Here is a 13,543-nt window from a genome sequence, read left to right on the forward strand (position 1 = left end):
CTCTCCTGAGCACGCATGCCCAGCCATGGTGCTCATGGGAGACAGAGAAGAATGAGAAGAGGGGCTACTGCCTGTGGTGGGGCTGCTGGGAGGTCCAGTCACATCCATGGGAAAGGACCAGGCAGAGATCTGGCTCGAGGGAGAGAACTTTAGCACGCACCAGGCTCTGGGTTCGACCCCAGCACAGAAAAGCAAAACTACCAGAGAGAGAACTACCGGTGCTATGGAGCACCAAGTTCCATTTCTTCCACTAATTGCATGACCTCTTCCAGGCTCTCGCTCCTCCTTCGGACATAGCCACAGTCCTGGATCTGAGGCCCCTAGCCTTGGGGAACAGTTCATAAGAAACCAAATGTGGAGCGTGGCACAGGCCTAGCTGGAGTACAGGCCCCCGGGCTGGCCCCAACGTTAGTGCTGCTGCGGCCGCTGCTCCGCAGCTCATGGGCACCTGTCACCCCCACGGTGGGCAGCTTCTATGTGGCCCCACTGTGTGTCCCTGCCCGAGGAGGCTGTAGCTTTTGTCCAATTTCCCATGGGCCTGTGCTAAGTGCTAACTCAGTACACACAGTGTGCCTACAGGACACGGAGCTGAGGAAGAAGGCGCACACCTGGGTTCCGTCAGGAGCGGTGGCCCTCAGTGGCCTCACTGTGCACTGCCTGAAGACCACTGTCCTGCCCCTTGCCCTTGGGAACCCACCATCCCTGGCACCAGGCTCAGGACTCCCGGGGCCCTCCTAGGGTGAGGAGGGAACACGAGCAGCCAGGGCCATTCCTGCCCCTCACCGCTGGCCCAGTGAGCTCTGCCACTGAAGGCTGCTTGGTGTCACTCTTGGGGGTGCAGGGAGCGTAACTGATGTTTCTATTTCTCATGTACCCCTAGGCATTGCACGTGAACTTGAGGAGCTTTAAAAATAGAAGAAAAAAATTTTTTAAAGCCCAAAGTTATAGATTTCTAACACTGACTCTGCGCCCAAAATGTATTTTGCCAGGGGCCCTAACCAGAGCCCACACAAGTTCTGGAATCTGTTCTTAGGCAGAACATTCCTGGGCTCGTTTTCAGACCATGAGGAGCCCCACGAAACCATCCCAGCAGAGCGAGTCTGGGCCGCTCTGCTCTGCTCCATTCCGTTCCTTCTTTGGAATTTAGGGGAACGGGGCTAGGTCCCCCAGCCCCTCCCAAGTACACCCTCATCTGCTTTGGTGAGGGTTCAACTCCTGGAAAATCGAAACCTGGAACAATGACTGAGCTTTGTATTAATTAGGATGTTAACAGGGGCAAGGATGAAGAGCTTTAGATCCTAATTAAACACGGTCTCGTACCGGTACTGGCTTCCCTGGAAGACCAGGAAAACACTCATGGCAAAAAAGGAAAAATATTTTCCTGCTCAAAAGGTGCCAGAACCCGTCCAAATGCAGACACTATGCTTTTTGCCTCTGTACCAGGTGTGGCCACCCAGGGCCCCTGGGTGAGGTCCCCTGAGGTGCCAGCCCCAGGACAGGTGTCAGGCCCAGAGCCACCCCATGCCCCTCAAGGTGGGGTGCGGGAAAAGGCGCCCTGAGCCCCTGCAAGCACCCAGCACCCCCCACCAGGCACTGAGAGCAGTGTGGGCGGGTCCACCCAGCCCAGCTTGGGGCGGCACTGGCCCCTAGTGGCCGAGTGCAATCTCTACCCCCCACCCAAGGCTCCCTGCACCTGTGCCACGCAAGCCGGCGGCCCCTGCCCGCTCCATCCACTGGTCCCCTGAGCCCTCATCTGCAGGGGAGGTGCCTGGCTCCCCCGTGGACCCCACAGCATGGCGGCTCCACTCGATGGCAGGGAGGGTGGCACCCTGGTCGCTGCCACCAACCCCAAGAGGGAGGGAGAGGGCTAGATCGAGGATTCATGTGGGCACCTGTGTGCACGAGGGGCCTGCCTGCTGCTCTGGTCTTGTCCTGCTCGATTATGTTTCCCCTTTAGCCACAGCTGCCAGTGGTGGATTCAGGGTGAATTTTGCTTTTCTATTAGAATCACCTTCCTTTGTTCTGAGTAGGAAAAAGAGGACAAGACTCATTCTCTCTGCAAAGCTGCCCACAAAAGCTTTTTGGGGATTTTTTTTTTCCTGTTTTGACCCAGTAGGCACGGCCACGCTGTCCTCAGTGGCTTGCAGAGGATGGTCCTCAGTCCTCACTGGGCACAGGGAGCCCTGCAGTGGGCAGGCAGGAAGAGAGGAGGGGAGGACAGTGGCACCCGCCTTCCCATCCCTTGGACACCATGGCCATCCCAACGCTCCCGGCTAGAGCAGGGCCCCGGACCCACGGCCACAGGACAGGGGCTGCTCTGCAGCCTCCCCTGCCCTCCCTGGCCCAGGCTCACGTCCTGGCTGGAGTGGGCAGCCCCCTGCAGAGCCCCAGCCACAACACTGCCTTTCTCCTCCCTCCATGCCCACACGAGTCCCCTCCCCACCGCATCCTCGGTGCCAGGAGAAGAGGAGCAGCACCCTTCCCAGGGGAAGACACAGCGTCAGGTGGGGGCCCGAGGAGCGCAAGCAGTGAGCACAGCGACACAGCCCTTGGGGCTGGTGACGGGGGAGGCCTTTGCCGGCCCATGTGGGCCAAGCACAGAGCGGGGCACAGTGCAGGTGGAGAGGTCCTGGGTCAGTGTGTGAGTGGCAGGGTGACAAGGGCCACAAGCTACACTCGTCTGTCCTGTGTGCTGACTGGAAGGCATTGGGTGACTGAGAGCGGAGTGTAGTTCAAGGGTCTCTCTGTCCCTCTGGGCACTCCGGTGGGTGGATGTGGGTGGAAGGGACGCAGAAGGCCACTCTCAGCCCCCCAGGGACTGATGGGGCCATAGACAGAGAATCGGTCACATTGTGCTGGAGTTTAGAGCAAGCCAGCTTGGAGTGGAAGTGGAGGAGAGAGAGATGTCAAGGGGTCCCCAGTGTCTGGGACAGCTGATAGGCACCTGTGACCCAAGTAACCAGGTAGATGATACCTCCCTCCCACCCAGAGCTGTCACCTGCCATAAAGTCCTGTGTCTCTGCAGAAGGCCGGGTCTCAGGCGAACGCTGAGCTGGGACACATAGAGGGACCCCGTGTGCGGCACCAGCCAGGCCGGGGGAGGCTGGGCATAGGCACCAATGTCTCTCCAGGGTACTCCCATCTGCCCACTTCTGCCGCGCCTCCCCCAGTGGGCACCTCTGTGGTCAGCCCCCAGTTGCTGATTTCTCTTGCTTTCGGAGCTACTGGGGGAGGACAGGCAGGTGCTCCTGTGGAGGAGAAATCGTTTCAGTGATTCCCAGAGGTAAGCTGAGCCCGACAGGGTAAAGGTAGCACCCAGATCTAATTAGATCTTCTTAAAACTAAAAACTAAAAACATGGTGCAAAACCTCTATGCTTAGTGTCACAAAGCTCGGATCCTGATCCTGGCGCCTTGGCCTCCGTGAGCTCCGCTCCTGTGGCTGCGCTGTGGGCATCTGGGAGACAGAGGCAGATAGGAGGTGCAGTCAGAACTACAGCAAGCGCTTAAATTTTTTAAAATGCAGCAGGGTAAAAGACACATTGCCAAGAGTCCCTCTTGGAAGCTTTCGTCCCACTCGGAGCACACAGCCCGTCCCTCTCGACACTTTCTGCAGCGGCTCTGGACGTGCTCTCTTCTGAATGTCTGCCGTACTGTCATGGCTGCCTCGGTGTCCCAAATCAGCTCAGTATGCTGACCTTCATGGTCATTCTGACTTTGGGAGAAAGCTGAAGGTCACTGTGCAGGCCGCGGAGGGTGAGGTGGATGAGGATGCAGTGGATGTGTTGGTGGCTTTGCGCCTCCACTGGGTGACTCTCGGCAGCAGCGTCTACTTCAGTTTTGACGCCGGTTTCCACGGTGGAATGGAATGCCCCCGCCACTGCTGCACCAGGCTCACCCCCAGAGCCCAGCACGTGGTGACGTGTTGGAGACACAGAACAGATCTCTTGGCTGTGGTCACCAGGAGGGAGGGGACACCTGCCCAGAGGACAGGGAGGGTTAGGGACCCATGTCCTGTGGAGAGACCTGGCCACCCCTGTGCTCACCTCAGTCCCTCAGAACCAGAGTTCTAGCAAGCACTTGCTAGAACTTTGTCCACCTGGCAGCCAGTGGTGAATTGCGGTGAAGGAAACCCACCCACGTGGCTTCCTCGGGGCTCCCGGCTGCGGATCTTGCCAGGAAGTAGGGTGAGCTGAGGAGGCTTCTGCCTCGTGGGGAGAGCAGAGGCTGCAGGGTGGCGGCCAGAGGTCACCTGGAGTATGCAGGTGGCTGCATCCCTCCCTGGGTGCTGGTGGCACCCCTGCAGCGAGGGAGCCTGGGCCCTGCACCTCGCTGGCAGCTGAGGGCCCTCCCAAGGGCGTGAACCTGCGTCATGCCCGCTGGAATGTGCCGGACAAGCCGGGATCTGCCGTTCCTGCAGCAGCAGGATCAGCCCTGCCGGATCAAAGCAAGGAAGACAGACAAGGACACTAAAAATAGGCAATGCCACCGCTGGCCTCCTGTACAGGAGTGGCATGTGCGGGGTACCACGAAATTGGACACTCTGCATCCTGCCTGACACCACAGCACACTGCCACTTGTTCTGTACCCAGCAAGGCTCCTAGTGGAGTATAAGGTCCCTGCATGTTCTGCCCCAGCTGCGCTGGCTGATGAGTTCTTCCGAGTAACACTAGGCCCACGGCTTCTCTGTTCCTCAAATCTATGCACTCACTCGCCAGGACCTGGTTCTCGCCTTCCAGCCTCTCCTCGGCCACGTCCCCTCGGCCTCTGTGCTGGCCAGCAGGCGCTGGCAGCCATCAGAGCCCAGCAGTGTGCTCAGGTGAGCCTCTCAGGGCCTCAGTCTCCGTCTCTGAGAAATAGGGTGCATCTGCTCCTAGGTTTGGGGTGGCCAATCACACACACGTCATAGCTCAGCACCGGGACCCTCATCCCTGGGGGCTAGAGGCCGCAGTGGGTCTCCACACTGAGCGCTGAAGTCACCCCACTCCCCCTGAGGCTCTGAGGACCCATCCTCCCCTCAGCCAGGGTCTTGATGACGCTGTGTCCCAGGCCTTGTGATCACTGCCATCTTCAAAGCCAGGCAAGTCCGCGTCACCTCATCCCTCCACCTGGAGAGTTCTGCCAACTACATGGGCACCGCCACACAATGAACCCAGGGTCACCCCTGCCTCGCCGTCAGCTGGGGGGAAATCTTAGCTCCCCCCTGTGAGAGATTATCCAGCCCTGGGTGTGGTTTGGGGAGAGTAGGGTGCAGGTGTCGTGGAGCAGGTCCGGCCACACCGTGACCCAGGCATGCACACCAGGCTGCACTGTCCGGGGAGGTCACCCTGGCCGGCCGTCGGAGGCGGCGAGCAGTGCTATTGCTGCAAGTCAGAGGCGGAGGCCATGTTTGGAGCTGGGCGACAGGTGAGCGTGTGCGGCTCCAAGCCAGAAGGACATGGGCAGCCACACAGCAGAATAGGCTGAGGCCATGGTGGGGTGGGGAGCAGCGTGGACAGGGCCAGGCCGTTCTCCAGTTCCGAGGCTGGGGACGCCTTCCCGCGGCGGTGATCCTGGCCCTCTCTGGCCGTGCCCCGAGCCCCTGGTGATGAGCACATGGCCAGGCGGCTGCTTGAGCTCTGGTGCCGCCTCTCTAGCTGTGTGCCGGGCAGGGTCTGTGCTCTCTGTTCCTCAGCTGTAGATCAGGTAAGAGCAGGCCACGGGGAGAGGGGCTCAGAGAAGCCAAAACCAGGGTCAGAGGTCTGGGCGGTGCCCAATCCAGAAGCGACCCCAGGGTTCCTCCCAACATCAGCACGGTGGACCCAGAGAACCCCCCCCAGCCTGTGCACTGGGCACTCCTCCATTCTGTCTCTGAGCATGCCTGACTGTCACCAGCAGGGGCGCTGCTGCAGACCCGGACCCTGGAGGCAGGATGGGCCACCCCACACCTCAGGTTGGCCACCCCACGCCTCAGGTTGGCCACCCAAATGTGCTGTCTTAAGTCCCTACTAGACGCCTACTCTATCGGTGGCCAGGGAAACCAGCCAGGGTGAACCAGGGGTTTGTTGACTGACTCCTGACAGCATCGTGACCATCCTGCAGTCTGTCTGCAGTCAGCGTCTGCAGACAGAACCCCGTCACGTGGCCAAGCCAGAATGTGGACTAGTAGGCAGTGGAAAAGTGAACGCAAGGGTCTCCCATCAAGCTGGGGTCCTCCACAGCGGCCACGGCTGAAGCCCTGAGGGCCTCCTAGGTCTGCCCACCAGGCTATTGTGAGTGGAAACAATACCAATCTTCGCTAAGGCTTTGCAGCCAGAGGCCTACCCACTCCCAGGGCTGAAAGTCCAGGGAAATCTCAACTCAATTAAGTGAAGGTGGTCTTGGATGAGGAGCACACTCTGTTGACCTGCAGAAGCAGTACAGGTCCTTCTAGAGTAGGGCTTTTACCAAGATTCTCCACTAAACTAAGCCACCAATTAAAAGAGAAAGATGAAGCATCAAGAAACAAGTCACCGGCTGGGCATATAGCTCAGTGGCATAGCTACTGCCTGGCAAGTGCAAGGTCCTGAATTCGATCCTTGGTACCGCAAAAAGAAAGAAGAAAGAAAGAAAGAAAGAAAGAAAGAAAGAAAGAAAGAAAGAAAGAAAGAAAGAAATCACTAGTTAACAGGAATCACAGATTTGGACCCCCAAGAATGTCAGATTTTTTAATATTTGAAAAAGATAAAGGAATAAAAGATGTAATGAAAATCATCATTGTAGTGGGGTGTACTTGTAATCCCAGGACTTGTAATCCCAGGGAGTGTGAGACAGGAGGGTCGCTGAAAATTTGTCATCCTGGGCTACAGAATGAGTTCAAAGCCAGCCTGACCCACAGAGCTAGACCCTGTCTCAGTGTGTGTGTGTGTGTGTGTGTGTGTGTGTGTGTGAGAGAGAGAGAGAGAGAGAGAGAGAGAGAGAGAGAGAGAGAGAGAGAGAGAGAGAGAGAGACAGAGACAGAGACAGAGAGACAGAGACAGAGACAGAGACAGAGACAGAGACACAGAAAGAATTGGAAAAAGAACAAAGAAGACTACCCAAATCCAAAGGGAAAGAGATTTGAAAAGAACCCAAATGAAAACCTAAATGCTTAAAGTATAAATTCCATGAATTGAACAGCTGAAGAGCGAACTGGTGAACTGGCAGGCAGCTCAAGAGATGTTTCCTAGAGTGAAAAATAAGCTGGCGGAAAATACGAAGGAAAAGCGGCAGAGGGGCAGACTTGGGACTCTGACCCAGAGAGCTCTAGAATCCAGACCCACAGACAAGGGGCAGGGAGGCAGGGAGGGGGTTCACGGCAGAGGGACCCGCATGACCCGTCGCACTGGGGACCCAAGCTTGTGGGCTCAGCTGTCCATGCCGGAGGGAGAATCCGGTGGCCGCGTGAGGAACCAGCCAGGCTGCACGGGCAGCCCGCTGTGCTGCCCCCAGCCCCCTCCAGGGAGGTTGGAAGCTCTTCCTAAGGCCTTTCTTGCTTACCCTGCTCCCACGTGGCCCCTGATGGCTCACCCCAGCTCCACATGCTTCCGGGGTGGACATGTGACCTCACCTGAGCCCATGAGAGCTAGTTTAGGAACTTCAGTTAAGACTCTTGGGCAGAGAAGAACTCTGGTTCTACCCAGCCTTTAATGCTAGCCTGGGCCTGCCAGGAGATGGAACAAGTGCCAAGGCGGGCAGGGCCCTCTGCGCCCTCCTGGATCCAACCGTGCCTGAAGGCCGCCCTGAACGCAGCTGTGACTTGTGGTCGTAACCTCCTCCTCTGTGGGTGCTGTCTGTGGTGGGTTTTCTGTCTATGTACCTCCCTCCTCCCATGAAGTGGCGAGAGACCCGGGGATCTGGTCCTCTGGGGTCCCCTGTAGGAAGGACTCCTGGGCCGGCTGGGCCTGGGCAACTGTGTCAGAGCTACCTGGGGAGGGCTGTGCCCAGGCAGGCTGGCGTGGGTGCTGGCTGCCTTCCCGGAGTTGGTTCAGTGCCTGGCTCCCAGGCACAGGCTCTGCCCAGGCACGCCTGGGGCCCAGGTCACGCTCAGCAGCAGCTCCTGGTGGCCTCGGGCGCTGGCAGACCTGGAGGCCCAAAGGGAGTGAGGACTGAGAAGCACTGTGTCACTGGGGCGCAGGCCACACCCCAGAGGCCTTGCTTCACAGGCCGTGTCCAGGCCCAGACTGCCAAGCGCAGATCCGTTGAGCAGTGTCCCTGGCCTTGGCCCTGGCACCCGCTAAGGTAGTGCCACAGGCACCCCTTTCTGGTGATGATGCCTGGCTGGTGCAATGCCCAGGTCACCGAACCACATGGCTTAATGATCTGTACCCTCAGCTAGCTCTGCAACAAGTTATTTCAAATACTGGGTCCCAGCAACCTGGCTCCCATCACTGTGTGGAGCTTGCAGATCAGCTGACCAATCAGTAGCTTGCACAGACCCTCCAGCCAGCCAGTCAGTGGTCTGTACAGATCCTCCAGTCAGCCAATCAGTTGTCTGCAGCACAGGTCTTGTAGGCAGCCAATCATTGTCCTGCACAGTCAGCTAATCAGGGGCCTGCGCAGGGTCCCACGCAGGGTCCCAATCAGCCAATCAGGGGCCTGCAGCGGCCTTCTGCAAGAGACTACTCTGTTCTGACAGGGCAAGGCCTGTGGCTGGGTGCTGCCTTGCAAATGACAGAGCAGTAGGCAGTTGTGCTCGACGCCATGAGCCCTTATGTTGGCTCCAAGACACCACTCCACAGGCCATGCGACAGATAGCTGAGGCAGGAAGCATCAACCGGTGGAATCCACCCTTGGGAGCCCCAGCATGAACACCGCAGGACAGGACACAGCTGGAAAGAAGTCCCTGGAGGGCTCGCGATGCTGGCAAGAGCCTAGGAGTCTCAGGTCACAGAGGGCCCGGAGGATCTTGGGAGGCCAAGAGGAGTGTTAGGGAATTACGGGGGCCGGAGGCATCTTGGGGGACTTTGAAGGGCCTTAGGGGACTTGAGTGCTTGTGAGGCTGTAGAGACCTTGGAGGACCTCGGGGGACCTCTGCAGGCTTGGGGGCCTTGAGACCCTAGAGAAGCCTGGGGAATCCAGGGACCTCGGGGGCTTTAGGTGACTGCAGAGTTCTGAGAGCTTCCAGGAAGGGAACACCGGCCAGGAGCCTGGGTCAGCTGTGGGAGCCCAGGCCCCACTTCTCTGGTGTGTGTGGGGGTTTGCCTGGCTGAATCCCTACAAGGCTTGGGCGACCCAGAGGGAACCAGCAGCTTCCTCTGGGTCTCCTGACTCGGCTCCCAGGCCAGACCCCTTCCGATGTGCCCTTTTGCAGAGCAGAATCCTCCACCCCGGCAGAGCCTCATGGACCCCACTGAGGACACCAAGGCTGCACAGGGAGGGCGGGAGAGCTGGCAGAGGAGGGCGGCCCCGCCCAAGGCTGGGTGAGACCTGTGTGGGTCTGGACCCTTGGGCACCGCCCGGGTGGCCAGAGCGCCTTGACAAGCCTGAGACCCGCTTTGCTGCCCCCATGTCGGCAGTCACAGGCTGGGGGTGACAGGAACCAGACTGGAAGGTGCTCTCTGGCTGCTGGGGCGGGGTGGGGAGCAGGGGCCTGGTGACCAGCCGGGGGGGGAGTGGCATGCAGAGCCAGGGCCTGAGGACGGCCTGGGGTCCACGCCTCCTGTCCCCCTGCCCACCTCCAGCAGCAGCTCTCAGCTCCACTTCGCCTGTCCTAGAAGAGCCTCACCTTCCTCGGGCGACTCTGTCCGACCTCTCAGCACTGCAAACAGAGGAGCCCAAGCCCAGCGCCTGCCACCCACCTCCTCCTTCCCTGCAGCATCTTCCTGCGCAGCATCAATTGCGTGAGATGGCGGCTCAAAGATGATGAGGTCTTGTGCCCAACCAGTTCCCTGTCTCGAGACAGACTGGTGACCTCTGGACCACAGCTTGTCCCCCATGGGCCACCAGCTTATGTAGCCCATTCCTCCAGCCTGTGATTGGTCGAGAGGCAATATGGCCAAGGGTTTAGCCAATGGGACACAGAGAGTGGGCTGGGGTCCTCAGCATTGCCTTGGGGAAGACCAGTCAGGGTGTCTCCTCTCCTCCCCGCTGGTCACAGCCCGATGCATGCAGAAGCCCATGGTGGTGCCCACTCCAGGATGCACTGGGCTGGGTCTGCTCTAGGACCCTCGCAGAGCCCCACGTGGTTGGGACCTGCAAGTCAGGCATGGCTGCATTCCTTAGGGCCCGGATGAGGAAACTGAGGGTCTCCTGCACTGATGGGAGATGGAGCCAGACTCAGACAGAAGGGTCTGAATACTGCTTCTGCACATCAGTCAGCGCACTGGGCAGCCTCCAAAGTCCTGGGGCAGGAGGTGCTGCTCCCCACCACAGTGGCCCTGACTCTCTGGGATCCCTTCTTCCTGACCACCCCAGCTGCCCTGCAGCTCCTCAAACCTCTCACTGCCCCAGGGCCTTTGCATAGGCCCTTCCTTTTGCCTGTATCCCTTGTGACTGATTAGCTTATCACAGGTCTCAGTTCAAATGTTCCCTCCCCGAGGGACCTGTGTGGCTGAGCCTAGTGACGCATCACCGGATGAGCTCTGTGCCTTTGGGGTTTGAAACACGAAGATGTGTCACCCACTGTCCCCCCACATGCACACACTGCTTGGCTATCATAATGAAATACCACAGGCTGGTGGTGTATGCCACAGAAATGTATTCTTTCTGTCCTGGAGTCTGGGACATGTGGATCAAAGTGCCAGCCCATCTGGTTCCTGGTGGGGCTGGCCCCTCAGGTGGCAGATGGCTGAGCCCTCTCTAGGTCCTCACAGGACCTTGCCTGAGTGGGAGGAGGGGACCAAGGGATTGAGCTCGATCTTCCTTTCCTCCGAGGCCATCGAGCCCATCACAAGGGGGTCAGCTGCATACTCTCATGCATCCCTAGTCAGCCTCCAGAGGCCTCCCAATAAGTGCCACACATGGGGGATCCTGTTCAGCATATGAATTTGGAGACCCAAACATCCAGTGCTGAGCATCTCAAAAATAATAAGCACTTAGAAATGTTTAAAAGGCATACCACTTTGCGTCATTAGGGTGTTTTGATCACTTTCTTGTTGCTAAGACAAAATACTCAACACCTGCAGATTAAAGGGGAAACTCACTTTGCCCCCAAGGATTTGAGAGGATTCTGTCCACAGGGGGCTGGATCCAAGGCAGGAAGGGCCAGCTGGGCTGTCTCACAGAGGAGAACACTCCCCTCATGGAGGCCAGGAAACAGAAAGGAGGGCAGGAGCTGGGAACAAGGACTGGGGACAAGGACATACCCTTCCAGGTCACACCCCAGGGAGTGCCTCCACCCAGCCCCACCTCCTAACAGCACAGTCAGCCACAAACTCATGAGCCATCAATCCACTGTTGACAGGATGATCTGGTCACCTGCCACACACGTGAGAATATTGGGGACTATTTTAGATCTAAGCCGAAATAGCATAGATATCACTTCAAAAATAATAAACAGGGTTGGGGCTGCAGCTCAGGAGAGAGCCCTTGCCTAGCACGCATGAGCAACAATGCTGCTGATGATAGCATCTTAACTACTTCCCTCCTTGTTAAGACAAAACTGTCAATGCCCACAAATTAAAGGAGGAAGGGTTTCTCTCAACTTGTAATCGTAGAGGTTTCAGCCTGCAGTTGGCTGGTTTCCAGGCATGGCGGCATGGCTAGTGGGCACGGCAGGGGAGAAACAGCCCATGGCAGGCAGACAGGAGGTGGCGAGCACACGGCCTCCCTTTCCCTTTTGTCCCCCGCAGAGTGCAAGCCTATTGGACGATGCGATGCCACCCACACCCAGGGTGGGCCTTTCCGTCATTCACAATCAATCAGAACTGTGCTAAACCAATCGGTGGACTAATTTAGGCACCACACACCCTAGGTCCAGCCACCTCTGGAAAGCTCCATCTCCGAATATCTGAGGCTCTGGGGGACATCTAGCTACAAGCTATAACAAATAGCAATAAGCAAAAGCAACATCTTGTTGGCAAGAATGTGGGGAATCTGGAATTCCCACACGATGCACTGCTGATGGAATGTATATGGCACCCCAGCCAAGGAAAGGTGTCAGGCAGTCCTCAAAATTTTAATCGTGGGCTGGGGAGATGGCTCAGTAGAATAAGCGCTTCCCTGGCAAGTGCAAGGGCCTGAGTTCAATCTCCAGTTCTGCCAAAAAAAAAAAAAAAAAAAAAGAGTTAATCATTAAGGGCAGCCAGATAGCTGGCCTAATAAAAGAGCTTGCTTCAGCAGAGTGTAGCAGCTGGAGTTCGATCCCCTGGGGGGCCGTGCGGGCCCTGCCCCTGGGGCACACTGAGACAGTGATTGAGACTGGGGGTGGTGGCGCGTGCCTGTAATCCCAGTGCTTGGGAGCTTAAATCATGAGAATCATGACAAGCCCGACCTCCGTAGTGAGACCCTGTACACCCTGTCCTAAATTGATTTTAAAAAAAGTTAATCTTGGAGCTACCAAGTGACACAGCAATTTCACTCCTGGGCCACAGGAGTGTACCCAAAAGAATGAAGTGTGAAACAAGTACTCTCTCACCCGCAGCCCAGCAGCACCAGCCACATGGCCAGAGCTGGAGACAGCCGCCCAGAGGCCGGAGAGTGGCTGTGCAAAGCTGTGGGCTCTGCAATGGACTAGTGCTCGGCTGTGAGGAGGAACAAGGCCCTGACACAGGGCGCACTTGGAAGCCGGCCACAGGCGCATGAATTCTGAGTGACTGCACGCACATGGGGGGTCGGATTCGCAGGCACCGAGCGCAGAGCAGGGCTGTGGGCCGAGGGGAGGGGAGCAGGAGCTGGCGTGTCAGGGACAGGAGTTTCTGGAGAAAGGCCTGGCAAAGCAAGGCGGGAGGGCAGCCCACGCCACAGGGACGTGCTTCAGGCTGCCTCAGGATGGTTAGCAGGTCCTACATATATTGTACCACAACACAGAAATACCTAACTTTAAGTAGATCCTGTTCTACACAATTGCCAAATTAGCTAGGTCTGGTACATGCCTATAATCCCAGCAGTTGGGAAGCTGAGGCAGGAGAATTGTTGCGAGTTCAAGACCAGCCTGGGCTACAAAGTGAGCTCAAGGCCAGTCTGAGCTGCATAGTGAGACCCTGTCTCAAAAAGACAAAAAAAAAAAAAAGTCATAGAATGACCTAGGTCTGCCCAGCGGTACCTACCTGTCCTTCCCTCCTGCAGTCCTCCCCAAAATTCTGGCCAGCACCCCAAATTGTCAGGGCAGGTCTGAGAAGTGTCACCGGGAGGTGGAGGACCGGGAGGCTGCTAAGCACCAGGTGGGATCCAGAGCGAGTCTCAGGACAGAAAATGAGGTCAGGTGACAAAACGGACACCTGCTGCCGGTGGCTCTGGTTAGGTCTCCCTGCTTCCATCCCCCCCCACACACACGCAGGGGCCACACGGGAGCGGAACAAAGGGGACACCTCAAACTCTCTTCATCATTTTCCTGGAAACCTAAAACTTCTCTCAGCTAAAAAGTTTATTTAAAAAAAAAAATTCATC

Source organism: Octodon degus, unplaced genomic scaffold (assembly GCF_000260255.1).
Source record: "Octodon degus isolate 3935 unplaced genomic scaffold, OctDeg1.0 scaffold00153, whole genome shotgun sequence".
Lineage (NCBI taxonomy): Eukaryota > Metazoa > Chordata > Mammalia > Rodentia > Octodontidae > Octodon > Octodon degus.